The 11434-nt window shown below is 45.2% G+C and overlaps 1 long non-coding RNA gene across 1 annotated transcript; it reads left to right on the top strand.

The window, feature by feature from the left end:
• The first annotated feature begins 6659 nt into the window (after positions 1–6659).
• Positions 6660–7547, top strand: LOC131408127 (uncharacterized). The gene is made up of 3 exons (XR_009220695.1): positions 6660–6706; positions 6803–6907; positions 7484–7547. It is a non-coding gene; the product is annotated as an uncharacterized LOC131408127 (long non-coding RNA).
• Positions 7548–11434: the final 3887 nt, after the last annotated feature.

Below are 11434 nucleotides of genomic sequence, written 5' to 3' on the forward strand. Positions count from 1 at the left end.
CCCTAGGGGAAAGTGGGGGGCAGGGGCTGGCTAGTGGAGGTAGAGTCAGATTTAATATAATTTTGAGAAAATGTTAAGAAAATAGGTAACATGATGCTTCTTGACCTGAGTGTGGTAATTACAATTTATACCTGCTACATATAAATATTGTTTTTTGAAAAATTTAGGATAATCCTAATAAGCATTTATTACTATTCATTTTTTGGTTTTAATTTTCAAAGTAAGTTGCAAAGATTTATTTTTAAAAATCTCTAGCCCCTACCATCTCCCCGTTTGACCTCATGACACATTTAAACACTGGGATGTGTGAAAGCATTTGGTAACAATGTTTGTTACACAGATGGTGCACGCCTCACCTCATCTACAAAATTTGCCAAATGTTTTGAGTCTCATTACTTCAAAAATTTTGTACAGTTATTTTTGTAAATTTAATCGTGAGTTCACTTCATTGAGCATTGCAATTTGACCTTTCTGGCAACCAGCTGATTTCTCTAAAATATGAATCTCAACCATCTCTATCTAGTGGGTGGAAGGCTTTAATTTTTTTGTTTGGATCTATTTATTTCTTCCTGGCTAGGACAGTGATCTTCCTCCTTAGAAGCTTCTTTCAACAACCTTTGCTTAAGACTTACATTCCCAGATATTTTTTTCTTGGTAGTCATTCTAACACCTTGCTTGTAGTGTCTGTCCCAGGCCCTCTCTCTATCTGTGTCCCTATCTTCAAGGTGTCCTTAGTAAATGACTGTACATCCTGAATCACTGATGAGATGGAAGCTGATTGATAAGAGGAAGTTCCTTTATTCACTCTCAGATTCCAGATTCTCTGTGTGTCTGTGTTAAATTCTTCTACTTTTCTTGAAATGTCAGAGGAAGGAGTCATGGGAAAGTACTCTTCTCTTGAGCTAAACCATTCCTTTTGGCCTTTTGAGGAAAAAGGACCTCTCTATTCATCACCTCTCATGCATCCATCCATCTAGCCAGCAATCCACCCAAAAATAGATAGTGAGCACCTACTATTTTGGGGAACCAGAGGTCCTTAAGACACTGTCCTTGTCTTTAAGGACTTGAAAGGATGACTAGCTAATTAGCAAACCAAAAATTACAGAAGTATGTACAAAAATACCTAGATAGCACAGAGGTGATGATGACTTACTGTGGCATAGGGTGGTGTTTCAGTTTTCTAGTGCTATGTAACAAGTCATCCCAAAATTTAGTGACTTAAAACAACAATAATTTATGATTTCTCATGATTCTATAATCTGAGCTTGGCTTAGCTGGGAAACTGTCCTGCTTTATGTGTTGTCTCCTGGGGCAGAAAATCTGTGATGGCTTCTTCACTTCCATGTCTATTTATTCATCTGGGATGACTGGGAGAGCTCAGTGCTGGCCAGACATCTCTCACCCTCCATGTAGCATCTCCACCTGACTTTCCTGGACTTCCGCATAGCGTGGCTGTCTCAGGGTAGTTGATCTTCTTTCAGCAGATAGCCTCTAACAGGGAGGATGCAGAAGCTGCTAGTTCTCTCTTTTAATTTTTTTATAATTTTATTTATTTATTTTTCCCCCAAAGCCCTGGCAGATAGTTGTATGTCATAGTTGCATATCCTTCTAGTTGCTGTATGTGGGACGCGGCCTCAGCATGGCCGGAGAAGCGGTGCGTGGGTGCGCGCCTGGGATCTGAACCTGGGCTGCCAGCAGGGGAGCGCGCGCACTTAACCGCCAAGCCACGGGGCTGGCCCGCTGCTAGTTCTCTTAAGTCCTGGATTTGGAAATCCTAAATGTAACTTTCACCACATTCTATTGTCAAAACAGGTTATAAGTCCAGACCAGATTCAAAAGGAGGAGACGTAGACTTCATTTCTTGAATGAAGTGCTATGCATGTACATGGAGGGAAAATATTTACGGCAGCCATCTTTGGAGATTACCAAGGAGGAAAAGTTAGGGAAAGCATCATAAAGAAGTGATTGAATTGGTCAAGGAAACATTTTCCAAGCGTAAACAGACTTATTCTTCTGGCCTCTATGAATAAGAACTTCCCATCCCCTCAACTCTTACCACTCCCACCTTACTGCCCAGAGAACCAAGCATGGTTCACATTTGGCATAAGATAAGACATGGAGCATAGCTGTTTGAGATGTGATAAAGAGTCTATTGTCCATACTAGGCCCTTCTTTTGATTTGTCTGACCCGCAATTTTTCTTTTCTTTTTTATTTTGTGAGGAAGATCAGCCCTGAGCTAACATCCATGCCAATCTTCCTCTTTTTTTTTTTCTCCCCCTTTTCTTCCCAAAGCCCCAGTAGATAGTTGTATGTCATAGTTGCACATCCTTCTAGTTGCTGTATGTGGGACACCGCCTAAGCATGGCCGGACAAGCAGTGCCCGAGGGATCCGAGCCTGGGCTGCCAGTAGTGGAGCTCGCACACTTAACCACTGAGCCACGGGGCTAGCCCCCAACCCACAATTTTTCTTTCCATGTTCCTGGCATTTCTTTTTTCCCTTGTGACACACCCCAATAATATCAAATTTGTCAATGATTTGGAGAAGAGTTATGTCTCACAGACAGGAAAGTAGGGCTGAGAGAAGGTTTCCCGTGGGCTCAGGGAGAATGATGAACACTTGGCCTCTTTTGGTCCCACCTGGAGAGGAAACTGCAGAGAATACAAGGTATACCAGGAACCCAATTTATAGGAGAGAAAACAAAATGGTGCTTGTGGAAGGAGCAAGGCTGGGAGTTGGGCGGGAATTGATGTGGCCAGGGCCTGCCAGCTCTCTGGGGCCAGGAATTTCATGCTGCCTTGATGTAAATGTGGACTCTGGAAACCTGGCTATTTCTGTTCCGATGAGACTAGCAGCTCATTTCTGTAGCCTCAAAAACTGGAAATCGTGTTATTTCTATTTGGGGGAATTATTTCTTTACTGTGCTCTCTCTGGATTTAGTGAAGTTTCCTTGGAATTTCCATCTTTCTCAGCTGTGCTAAATGGAGCTAAGAGTGGAGAGTTAAGCCCATGCTTGGGCCAGAACCACAGAGTGGGAGCTGTGTTCCTCCCTTCCCCTGACTTTCGGGGTCTGTGGCAGTGGTGGGAAGAGCAGGGGGAGTACTCAGCTGGGAGATAAGAGGCTTTGGCGGGGGCTCTTTGGCCAGCCACCTCTACTTGCCAGAGTCTCCTCCTAACCTCTTCTCAAACTGGGAGGTTCTGCGTTGTACTTTTGCTTCGTTACGGGAGACTGTTGCTGAAGTCCAGGTGGAGATGGAGGGTGTGAGTTAAGCTAGTGCACTGGAGAGGAATGGCCAGGCATCTCTGTGCATGCCTACCCTCCGCCTTACACACACACACACTTGGATCTTCTGCCTGGGCCAAGGCGGCTCAAAATTTCTGCTTTGTTTGCACAGCGGCTTGTTTTCCCATCCTGCCGGACCCCTGCACTTTTTCAGGGCACTGACAGCTGTGCCTGGGAGCAGCCCTCTACGAGCTGCTTTCTTTCCTTAGCACCATCTAAAACAGTCTTTCCTAAATCAGATGGGGCATGTCTGGGAACACATTGCAAGTTCAGAATCCAGATGCCACCGGATCCAGTTTAAAGACAAATGGGATGACACAGTTTGTTGCCCTTAATGAAACAGAGGTTAATTTGGAAATTAACAGCATGAACTATGAGCCCCTAAGGACCCCTCCCATCAGGGTTCCGAGCTGGGCAGGATGTCACTGTGGCTCTTGGAATAGGCTGTTCAGAGAGGAGACAGGACCAAACTGACTCTCCATATCTAGGGGGTCCAAGTGTTTTTTTGTTTTTTCCCCAAATGTTTTGAGAACTAAAAATTCCTGAGAAATTTTGATATCAAGTCAGGGAGAAAAATGGAGGAAAGGAATCACCATAACTTTAAGAGGCTGAAATTACTATCATGCCCATTTTACAGCAGCATGGGAAGATGAAGACACTGGTCCACATTTACACAGCCAACAGTGGCAGAGATTTGAATCCAAGACTCTTTGGTCCTAGATAGACCACCCTCCCTGGTTAGGAGCCTGCCAGCACGGATGAACCATCGGGAGCTCTGGGCAGGGCCTTTCTGCTGCTTGGTTCCAGGATACTTTCTCAGGCCTGGCCAGCTCCCCACTCTGTCCTTTTTTATCCCCTGACACAAACCCCAGTGACTTGGCCTGCTTTTCTCTCCCCTGGAGCTTCCATCACTCCCTCCCCCGGGGTCTTCTCCCTCAATCCCAGATGCATAGTGGGCTGCAGATTATCCAATTCCCTGCTTCCTCCCTGCTCTCAAGACAAGCACTTACACTTTTTGTGTTTTAACAATCTCACTGTAGGTCTCTACGGGGACACAGAGAGGGAGTGACAGAAATAAGAGCTCGGCAGTCTTTACAGTCCTGGTCTTGGGTCCAGAGTCCCTGACCCCCCGTGAGATGGGTAACGAAAGCCACGATGACCATCAAACATCCATTTTTATTTTAGAAAGTGGAGCTCACTAGCTCCCCTCTCACCCCACTGTGTCCCAGCTTAGGGGTGAAAATGGGGATGCTTTTTTTCTCTTAGGAAGTTTCTCTCCAGTCAAAAGACTCCAGCCCTGCTGAGCACTGGAGATTTCTTGCCTCACATGAGCAGTTTGCCTCTCTGGAGCCTTCCAGATTGGGAATCACTCCATTTCCCAGCTTCTGCCATTCCCAACTTGTCCTCTAGGGGCGCTGTCTCATTATGACTTGGCCCCAATCCTTTGAGGCCACTAGGACCCTGGTTAATGAAGGGCAGCTGCCTCTGGCTGAGTAGGACACTGGTCTCAGGAGGCGTCATAGGACACTGAAGATTGAAGAAGTAAGTCCCGTCAGCCAGGTCACTCACCAAGAGATCACATATTTTCTCAAAATTTAAAGCATTCAATTTTTTATTGTCTAAGAAATGTCTCATAAGGGAATCTGAGTCATGAACAAAGAGGGGGACTGCTGTGGATTTATTTTCCTTTTTCTTCCTTTTTCTCAGTGGAGAGACGATACAATTAGGTTGAAATAGAATAGGTGATTGTCTCACCAGGTGATTCTTAGGGGAAAGTGGAGATGGTGTAGCTTGAAAATAGTCTAGTCTCAGCCACAGCTGTAGAGTGGGAGGGAGACTCAGCATTCTCAGCGAGCAGTGAAAGTCGGTTATTCATTACCACCAAGACTTGACAGTACGCTGAACACACGACGTTATGTTTATGCTACATAAAATAATATGATACAATTTTTATGACCCAATTTAATCCAGTAGAGGGTATCCGTTTAATAAAGACAAGGACAACAGAATTAAAATTATCTATAGATCTACATAACAAAAGGCTAGTAAAAAGAGGAATTGTGCTAATTTGACAGGAAATAGATGGCATTGTCATAAAATTTGTAAAATGGATAGAAAATGCCTCACTCTGAATTTGTGTAAGTTAAGTTGACAGGTGCTGAGATCTGTAAAAGGAAAAAAACGAAAACCACACGGCCATCTTTTCTGAATTCCCAGGCCGAGCACAAGTCCCCCTCATTTAGCCATTCTTCTGACAGCAAAACAGAGTATCTACTGTGAAAAACGTTAATGGGTTAACAACTATTCAACAAACACGCAAACTTGCCTACAGTTGTGTAAGGTTTTTCAAAGTTGAATTTCACTTCAGGTTGGTAGCTTGCTTACCTTCTAGATATCCATGACAACTGGCTGGAAATGGCTAATATAAATATAGAAATATCAGCACTAGCTGCTCCCTGGACCCATGGAGAGCTGTGGGCTCAGAGCTGACTGTAATTTCACCGAGGAAGGAAAATTTATGTGACATGTGGGTGGATTTCAATTTTATGTTACCCATCAATGTTTATGGAGCTTCCCCTAAGAGTCCACCTCAGAGCTGGGTTTGATGGGGACACAGAAAAATCTATGACCTGGTCTCCGCCCCCAAAGAGCTCACAGCCTGAAGGGGATGCAAGTTACTCTGCTGTATGGGCTTTCTTTTAAGGGTTTGGAGTTAAGTATAAATCCTAATGTGCTTTGTTCATTCTGCCTAAAGCTTTTTCTTACCCATGTTCCTGGTACCAAGTTCACTGCGGTGTCAGCCCCTCAAGTCTCTTTTTCTTTGTCCATCAGTCGACTCCCTTGAACTACCCACCTTCCCTTCTAGCCAGAGCCCCACCCTGGATCAATCCAACCATTGGCTTCCTTTGCTTCCCCGGGTTACAGGGGCGGATTTGGGGGTGTCAAACTCTGTCAGACTGTTGTCATATCCTGAGCTCTTTTCTGCTTGGAGTGGCACTCAGTCTCTGCCTCGGAGACCTCCAGGGCTTCCCTGAGGTGCTTCAGGGAGGACGGCAGGGAGGGAAGAGAAAGAAAGGAGGCTGGGCAGGCCAGTCAGGCCCTCTCCCCTGCCACAACCAGAGTCACTCCATTTCCATCTGTTTTATATGCAAACTCCACATAAACACTACCAAATCCATATAAGGCTCAGCAAGGGTGGAGGCTGAGAAGCAACCATTGGATTTGACCATTAGGGAGTGTCTAGTGGACTGTGTGGTTAATTTTATGGGTCAACTTGACTGGGCCACAGGGTGCCCAAATATTCAGTTAAACATTATTCTGGATGTATCTGTGAGGGTGTTTCCGGATGAGATTAGCCCTGGAATTGGTAGACTGAGAAAAGCATATTGCCCTCCCCAATGTGGCAGGGGCATCACCCAATCCGGTGAGGGCCTGAATAGAACAAAATGGAGGAGGAAGGAAAAGTTCATTCTCTGCCTCATTGTTAAGTTGAGCCATCTGTATTCTGCCCTCCAACTAGGACTTTCACCATTGGCTGCCCTGGTCCTCAGGCCTCAGATTCAGACTGGAACTGCACTATTGGCTTTCCTGGCAGATCGTGGGACCCCTCAGCCTCCATAATCACGTGAGCCAATTCCTGAAAATGAATTTCTTTCTCTCTGTCTATATCCTGTTGATTTTGTTGCCCCAGAGAACCTTGATTAATACATGGTCTTAGATCAGTTTCAGAGGAGTAGTGGGGGCAGAAGCTAGACTGAAATGAGTTCATGGGAGGTGAGGAAGTGAAGGTGGTAAATATAAACTTATTTTTCCTAGAACAGATGTGAGGAAGTAGCTTGAGGGGAGGGTGGAGTATAAGATTTAGGGATCATTACCTTTGAGAACTAATGAGTCTGAGAGCAGAGAGGAGGCTGCCCACAAGTTAAGCAGGAGTCACTGAAAGTATGTGTGAGAAGGGCAGTTGGTGGCACATTGTCCCCAGGAAGTGGGTGGGGAAGGAGCCAGGAGCCCCGCCTGGTTGTGTGAACTCAGACAGGTGACTTATCCTCTTGAACCTCCATGCCTTTGTGTGTAAACTGGACATCACAGTACCCTCTCCACTGGCTCGTAAGGATTAAAGGGGATGGAATGTGGAAAAGCAGACAGCACAGGGCCGGTACATAGAGGGCAGTCACTCCTTCCTTCCCTTCTTCTCTTTCAGCTCTCTGACACCGCTGTCTGCTGTCTCCTGGTTTCCATGGCTCTGTCTGCTCCTGTGATTGGAGTCGGGTAGATCAGGTTTTAAACCATGGCTGTACCAGCTGCTGACGAAGGCAGGTTATCCAGTCTACCTAAGCCTCAGAATTGACATCTGTGAACTGGGGATAATATTTCTACTTTAGGGTTTTCTTGTGAAGGTTAAACGAGACAGTATACATAAAGCACCTAATGCAGTATCTAACTTACACAAGGTACGGTCAAGGAAAAAAATAGTTTAAGCGGCTCAATAGAGGCTAAAGGCTTTATTCAGCCGATGTGCATCAGGGAGCACCAGACGACCAGGTGACTCACTGAGCCAAAGCAGGATTGCCGTTTTATGGGGTGAAGAGCAGAGGGCTACGTGTCCTTGTGGTTTGGCCCAGTAGTCATTTCCGTCACTAACTGCCGTGAAACCTGTGTTTGGAACGGTGCCTCTTGTTCAGAATGTTTGTAATCCTAGAACAGTTCTCTCAAGAGCTGTTCTTTTAAACTTTGCAGCTTGTTTGCTAGTCAAGAGTCAGGGGAGGAGGAGCTAGCAGAAAAAAAGAGGAAAGAGGAACAAAGAGGAAAGGGGACAAAAGTCTTACAGTTCTAGAGGTCAGAAGTCTGAAAGGGGGCTCACTGGGCTAAAATTCAGGTGTCGGCAGGGCTGCATTCCTTTTGGAGGCTTTAGGACAGAATCTATTTTCTTGCGTTTTCCAGCTTCCAGAGGCCCCAGCATTCATTCCTTGGCTTATGTCTCCTTCAATCTTCAAAGTCAGCAATGGCCAGTTGAGTCTCTCCCACCTCTGGCACTGACTCTCCTGCCTCCCACCCAGACAATCCAGGATGATCTCCCGTCTCAAGATTCTTGAGCACATCTGCAAATTTGCTTTTGCCATGTAAGGGAACATACTCACAGGTTCTGGGGATTAGGACATGGACATCTTTGCAGGAAGTGGAAGATGAGAGAAGCATTAATCAGCCTATCACAGATGAGTTCTCCTTCACTACTTAAGAAACGGGAAATACTTGTGATAAAATACAGTGGTGGTTTGTTCTGAGTACATGTATAAATAATTTATAATAAAATGGGGACATTTTTATTTCTGGAATTCTTCATGGGATGAGAGCTATATTTGGAAGAAATAAAGCAATAAGGGGTGTGGAGGGATGAGGGTTTTGGGGGGAGGCATGGAATGTGAGTGGGGGTTGAGTAGAGAAGTCTGACTCAAGACATTTTAAAGTAACAAAAGATGGTCACTACAGTGTGTTAAGGAGGGTGGAGCTGGTTAACCTTAGGACCCTTTGTTTTCAGGACAGAGTAATGGAGTCAGTAAGTAAACTTGAAAGTAGGAATGTGGCAGAGCTACTTAACAGAAGAGATAGAAAATTGAGATCCTCAAAGGGAAATTTAGGATGAAAAGATCCAGGAACTGAGTACTGGTGGGACAGGGAGAGAGAAAGAAAACAACCAAACTAAACCAAATAAAACAGACAAATAAACAGAAGACAAAACTGCTGGCCAGAATGGGCAATGGAGATGCGGGATGTGAGAACTCCTTCCTACAATTTGGGGGATCTTCATTCAAGTCCACATTGCTCACTAATGTCATGGGGGAGATTGAGGTGGGAGAAGATGAAAAAAGATGCTGAGTTCTACACTAGGAGTGATTTGTGGTGAAGACAAGATTTAGGGACAAGACAACCACGAGGACTGAAGGATTCAGGGGCAAGCGAACAGCTACATTTGGGTTGCAGTTGGCATAGAAATTAACTGTATCGCTTCCCATTATACTTAGCAACAAAATCCTTGTCTGGTCTCTGTGAGTGGTTCACTTCATCTGGCCGCTGCCATCTCTCCAACCACCCTTTTGAGTGCTCTCTCCCCTCTTTACAATCTGGACACTATTTTCTCTAAATTCCTTGAAGATCCAAGATGGTCCTAATTTTTATTTGTTTATTTATTTTTACACCCATCTCTCCAACTAGTCTGTAAACTCAATAAAGGCATGTGTGCTTTTTTTTTTTTATCACTATATAGCCAGGATCTAACCTTGAACCTGGTACCTAGAGAGCTACGTGGTATTTGTTGAATGAATGAATGAACCATCTTTGGCTTATTCTCTTTCATTTCATTTTCCAGCTTATCTCTGGTCCCAATAGGTTCTTCCTCTGTTCATTTCTGAAACTCACCTCTTCTTTTCCATGCCTGCTGCTTCTGTCTAAAGAGGACGCAGAAGGTAATGAAATGGACCAGACCATGGTGAGCAGACACGCATATGGGGGGGAGCAGGCCCTGGTGATAAGCCCCACCTCAGGTGAGAGGGAGCATGAGGTACCAGGTGGGAAGATGGAATCCAGTGCCTGGAGCTCATGGGCCGGGCAGGTAATGTGGCTGTGTGCTGCTATACAAGAGGGTAGAGGGGGGTGTTCTGGCAGGCGTTGGGACCAATGAGATACTGGAAGAGAGGCAGATGTCTGGAGGACTTGAGGCTTGGGCCTGAAACTAGATCATGTGTGTCTCTGTGTCTCTCTGTGTATGCATGTGTTCGTGCTCACACATACCTACAGAGGGAAAAAGAATAGAATCAGGGCCCGCCTGGTGGCGTAGTGGTAGGGTTCATGCATTCCGCTTTGGTGGCCCGGGGTTCGCCGGTTCGGATCCTGGGCACAAACCTGCTCATGGCTCATCAAGTCATGTGGGGGCGGCATCCCACACAGAAGAACTAGCAGGACCTACAACTAGGATATACAACTACGTACTGGGGCTTTGGGGAGAAAAAAGAAAAAGAGGAAGATTGGCAACAGATGTCAGCACAGGGCCAATCTTCCTCAAAAAAAAAAAAAAGAAGACGAAGAGAATCAGATGGAGAGAGGGTGCTCATCACACAAATAGCATAGCAGCCTTGGTACAAGAAGGGGTCCCCTGAGTCATTGACTCTTATAAGAACGAGATGGGTCTCTAAGTTTGCAGATAGGCACCAAGTGGTTTCAACTATGGAACAGGTGTATGTGATGTGAAGGAGAAAACCAGGCAGATTCATCCTACGCTAAAGTTTGATACCCTCTCAACTCTGGACTATTAAAAGAAACTTTAATTTCTTCCCACTCTCACCCCACCTGCCTAGTTTATCTAGGTCCACTTGCTGAAGCACTGATCCAATCATGTCATTTCTGCTAAACTTTCCATGGCTCCCTATTGCCAGCAAAAGTAGACACTTCTCACCCCGGCATTCAAAGCCCAGTCCATCTCCACTCTTTCTTGCCAGTGTAACCAGATCCCTCTGTTTCCATAATATATGTTGTCCTTTGCTGCCATCATGCCTTTGATTTGGCTGTTTCCTTACTCTTGAAGGCATTCCTCATTTTTACTCCTGGAAAAGTCAGCTCAGTGCTGTAGAGAAAGACGTATCTGGGATTCAGCTTTGATTCTATCCTCTAATAGTTGTGGTTTGGGGGTATACTGTTCAACCTCCCAGAGCCTCACTTTACTCATCAGTAAAATGGGATGACAATACCTGTTGGTAGGGCTGTTGGGAGGATGAAGTGTGATGTTCCGTGCTAGTGTCTGGCGAATAGTTGGTGCTAAAACTGTTGCTGTCCTATTCTTCAAAGCCGTCTCAGTTGACATCTCCTTTAGGCGCCCCTTAACCACGTGAGATCTTGTTTCCCCTCAACCCCCCCAGATATTTGTTGGTACCTCTCTTTGGAATTCGCACTTTCTGCATTTTATTAAGAATGTCTGTGCACTTGTTCCATCTCCCTCTTTAGGTTTTAAACTCTTGATGACAAAGCCTGAATAGTCTTTATCTTAGCAGCCTCTGCAAAAGGTGCAACAGAACTGTCGCAGTGATGTGTAGTCATGCTCAAGGTATTTAATAAACATTTGTTGAGTTTAATTGAGGTGTCCACAACAACCTGATCCTACTAT

This window comes from Diceros bicornis, chromosome 7, assembly GCF_020826845.1.
Source record: "Diceros bicornis minor isolate mBicDic1 chromosome 7, mDicBic1.mat.cur, whole genome shotgun sequence".
In the NCBI taxonomy this organism is placed as follows: domain Eukaryota; kingdom Metazoa; phylum Chordata; class Mammalia; order Perissodactyla; family Rhinocerotidae; genus Diceros; species Diceros bicornis.